This window comes from Bombyx mori, chromosome W (genome assembly GCF_030269925.1).
Source record: "Bombyx mori chromosome W, ASM3026992v2".
NCBI lineage: Eukaryota > Metazoa > Arthropoda > Insecta > Lepidoptera > Bombycidae > Bombyx > Bombyx mori.
In genome coordinates, this window is record NC_085135.1 from 3,915,735 (window position 1) to 3,920,699 (window position 4,965).

Below are 4,965 nucleotides of genomic sequence, written 5' to 3' on the forward strand. Positions count from 1 at the left end.
CTCTCTCGTCCTGATCGTCGAACGACGACCGGGTATCGAAGAGTTTGGCGGTATATGTCAGCAGATTGGGATGGATTGCGTGAATTTTACGCATCCTACCCATGGGGGCGGTTCTGCTTTTCCTCTGCTGATCCTGACGTCTGTGCGGACCGTCTTAAAGACGTGGTGCTCCAGGGGATGGAATTGTTTATTCCCTCCTCTGAAGTGCCCGTTGGGGGTCGCAGCAGACCCTGGTATAATAATGCCAGCAGGGATGCTGCACACCTCAAGCGGTCCGCATACGTGGCATGGGATAATGCCAGGAGACGTCAGGACCCTAACATCTCAGAGGAAAGGCGGAAATATAACGCCGCTTCCAGGTCCTACAAGAAGGTTATTGCCAAGGCGAAGTCGGAGCACGTTGCTAGAATTGGCGAGCGACTGAAGAGCTATCCCTCTGGGAGCCGTGCTTTTTGGTCGCTCGCCAAAGCTGCAGAAGGAAACTTTTGCAGGTCTAGTCTCCCACCACTACGCAAGTCCGATGACAGTCTGGCCCATAGTGCGAAAGAGAAGGCTGACCTTCTGGTCAAACTCTTCGCCTCGAACTCGACTGTGGACGACGGGGGTGCCACACCACCGAACATCCTCCGGTGTGATAGTTCCCTGCCAGAGATCTGCTTTACACAGTGTGCAGTCAGGCGGGAACTCCGACTCCTGGACGTCCATAAGTCGAGCGGGCCAGACGGCATCCCTGCAGTGGTTCTGAAAACGTGCGCCCCTGAGCTGACGCCTGCGCTAACGCGTTTGTATCGCCTCTCTTATTGCACTAACAGGGTTCCGTCTTCATGGAAGACTGCCCACGTCCACCCTATCCCCAAGAAGGGTGACCGGTCGGACCCATCGAGCTATAGGCCTATCGCGATAACTTCCTTGCTTTCCAAGGTGATGGAGCGAATAATTAATATACAACTCCTGAAGTATCTGGAGGATCGCCAGCTGATCAGTGACCGACAGTACGGTTTCCGTCACGGTCGCTCAGCTGGCGATGTTCTTGTATACCTCACTCACAGGTGGGCTGAAGCCTTGGAAAGCAAGGGCGAGGCTCTTGCTGTGAGCCTTGATATCGCGAAGGCCTTCGACAGGGTCTGGCATAGGGCACTTCTATCGAAGTTACCATCTTACGGAATCCCCGAGGGTCTCTGCAAGTGGATCGCTAGCTTTTTGGATGGGCGGAGCATCACGGTCGTTGTAGACGGTGACTGTTCTGATACCATGACCATTAACGCTGGCGTTCCACAAGGTTCGGTGCTCTCCCCCACGCTTTTCATCCTGTATATCAATGACATGCTGTCTATTGATGGCATGCATTGCTATGCAGATGACAGCACGGGGGATGCGCGATATATCGGCCATCAGAGTCTCTCTCGGAGCGTGGTGCAAGAGAGACGATCAAAACTTGTGTCTGAAGTGGAGAACTCTCTGGGGCGAGTCTCCGAATGGGGTGAATTGAACTTGGTTCAATTCAACCCGATAAAGACACAAGTTTGCGCGTTCACTGCGAAGAAGGACCCCTTTGTCATGGCGCCGCAATTCCAAGGAGTATCCCTGCAACCTTCCGAGAGTATCGGGATACTTGGGGTCGACATTTCGAGCGATGTCCAGTTTCGGAGTCATTTGGAAGGCAAAGCCAAGTTGGCGTCCAAAATGCTGGGAGTCCTCAACAGAGCGAAGCGGTACTTCACGCCTGGACAAAGACTTTTGCTTTATAAAGCACAAGTCCGGCCTCGCATGGAGTACTGCTCCCATCTCTGGGCTGGGGCTCCCAAATACCAGCTTCTTCCATTTGACTCCATACAGAGGAGGGCCGTTCGGATTGTCGATAATCCCATTCTCTCGGATCGTTTGGAGCCTCTGGGTCTGCGGAGGGACTTCGGTTCCCTCTGTATTTTGTACCGTATGTTCCATGGGGAGTGCTCTGAGGAATTGTTCGAGATGATACCAGCATCTCGTTTTTACCATCGCACCGCCCGCCACCGGAGTAGAGTTCATCCATACTACCTGGAGCCACTGCGGTCATCCACAGTGCGTTTCCAGAGATCTTTTTTGCCACGTACCATCCGGCTATGGAATGAGCTCCCCTCCACGGTGTTTCCCGAGCGCTATGACATGTCCTTCTTCAAACGAGGCTTGTGGAGAGTATTAAGCGGTAGGCAGCGGCTTGGCTCTGCCCCTGGCATTGCTGAAGTCCATGGGCGACGGTAACCACTCACCATCAGGTGGGCCGTATGCCCGTCTGCCTACAAAGGCAATAAAAAAAAAAAAAAAAAAAAAAAAAGCAGCTGTGATAAACGACGCTTGATGTGCCCCCCCAGAATACGATGGGCAGCCTGAGCCAGAGCGAGAGGATAGCATCTCTCGCTCTCGCTCAGAGAGGGATTCTCCAGTCTCTAAGAGACTGGTACCCTCCTGGGGTATTTTATTTGTATCACTCGTCGCCATCACAAAAATCAAAAATAGCATAAGGGGTGGGGAAGGAAAGGGAAGGAGAAAGGTCACAGAGGGTGAGGAATTGTGGGACAGGGAATAAAAAGACAGGAAGGGGCCAACTGATACTCATTCCCACACGCAACGCAACAGTCCCTAGAAAATCTGTTGCGATACGTGTAGTATAATGAAAGTGCCAGTTGCTATTTGGGCCCCGAGGTAGAGGGATAAGGGCGTCGGGACTCTCACTCACCAGTCGAAACGCGGTGGCCTCTAGGAGGCCCCCACTTCACGCTGATTTTCTGTGAGAGGGTAGTGTTTCACCGGTCGATCCTGCCCACCTACGTGCTACAGCGAACTGCAGACTTGGATCTACTGGTCGTGACAATACTTTCGTGTAAAGTTACGTATGTCATGAGAGTGCTGAATAGGGTCTGGCATTTGTCGTAAAACTCCTGGGGGCTACTGTTTCCCTGTGTTAGTAAGGAGAGGTCATTGTATAAAGCGGTCTCATCTCTTTGATCTGAAAAATTATTAATGAGGGCAGTACGGATACCTAACCAGTTCTCTGGTATGCCATTTGAATTTATGGTCCTGGCGGCAGGACCAGTTATTTTATTTAATATACCGTTTATTAAGCTGAGGTTATTTAATTCGTTGCCAGGATCTGTTCTTATATACTGTGTGACGATTTGGTCACAAATTCTGATAAACCTAGTCAGTATGTTCGGATTGCCGTCGAACTCTGGCACTGTGCGAAGGGCCTTGTAGATTTGGTCCGGGTCTACGGCCATTTCTAATTTATAACTTACGTTAATATCTAAATTTCTATTTAAATCGACGTCTCTCTGTCTACTACTAATCTGCCTTGAGGAGACAGATTTTTCACCGTAATTCTTCGGATGAAAAATTTTGGATTTGGATTGACAAGGAGGCAACACAAAAAGAAGGTTCAAGTACTTACATACGATATATCATTTTGGTCTTCTCGCGTATCGATTTCCAGATACTACGCCGGCCGTGTCTTCACGATTCAGGTATTCGATAAGGGCTTGATAGCACGAGCAGCGACTATACGGAGTCGGCAGAATCAACGATTTTTGGTGTTCTTTACCGCGCCGCGCACTGCTTCGAATATCCTACCGACTGCGCCAATTATGTAGACTACAGCCGTAGCGTTTAAAAAAAACCAAAATTCTATTAACTTATTTATTAAAGAATTATAATTATTACAATTAATTAAACTAAGATGCTATTGAGTAGACTTGGACGATGTCAGTACCGAAGTAATTCTCCATGTCGTTTTCCAGCTAAAACATGAAATAATTTTCCAACACTTTCAATACCTACATAACCTATAATAAAAAATTAAAATGTTATTTTACTAATGTTAGGAATATAATTGTGTAAAAAAGTTATTATAATGTATACCTACATTATCTCTTGAAAGATAAATAATGAACATATTTACTTTTTTTTTTCTTTTTTCTTTTTGGACCCAACACCAAGTGTTATTTGCCACTTTCAAAATAAAGGTTAGGAAGCAAAAATCAAATCAGAAAATATAAGTTAGATAAGGTTTAGGCAGGAAAATTGGATTAGGATTAATATAATTAGGAAGAATAAATAATATATATAATTATAATTTTAGGTTAGAACTGTTGAGGAATAAGATAATAATTTTATAAATAACTGGGTCTACTGTATGTAATAAATAAGGTACAGATATAGGAAAAGGAATACTAAGTGATGATAAAGAACTATATAGAAGTGAATGATCAAAAAGGGGACATGAAAGAATAATGTGATTTAAATCGCCAATGTCCGCACCGCATTCACACTTACCACTCCAGCACTCCGATCGTCGCTAGATGTGCCGGACTACACGTGTGGCCTAATCTCATCCGTATCAAACTGGAAGTCTCGTGGCGTTTAAAATCAGGGGGGTGCAACTCCCATACAAAGGAAAATAACATACAACTAGCGTCATCTTACTCCTGTGGCGACGTCATTTTAGGCATTAATGATCTAATAAACTCACTAGATGGCAGATATGAGTTCTGACTCAATAAAAAATGCTAGCGTTGGTAGAAGTTGGAATTATTTCAGAAACAAAAAAAAAAATATGTTAGAAACATAAACCGTACTTATCAATATTTTTTATTTTTAACAAAAATCCAACATGTCTTATGTTACATTAAATGATATTTCTGTTAGGAAAATAAACAGTATCATGGAAATAAACTGCTACTAAAACCAAATTTTAGAAATATTTTACTTTGGATTGGCAACTTTGTAGTAGTTTGTAGTTTTCAAAATGGCGTATCTGACGCTTTAATTTCTTAAATCGTTTTTGGTTTGGTCTCGGTTTGTGAGCTATTTTACGATTTAGTATCAATTTGGAGCAACTTTTAGTTTGTGAGAATATTAGACGATTAGGCATTAAGAAACTGTTTCGAATTCTCTTTAGACATAACTTGGCTCCAATACTTTTTCTTCGTT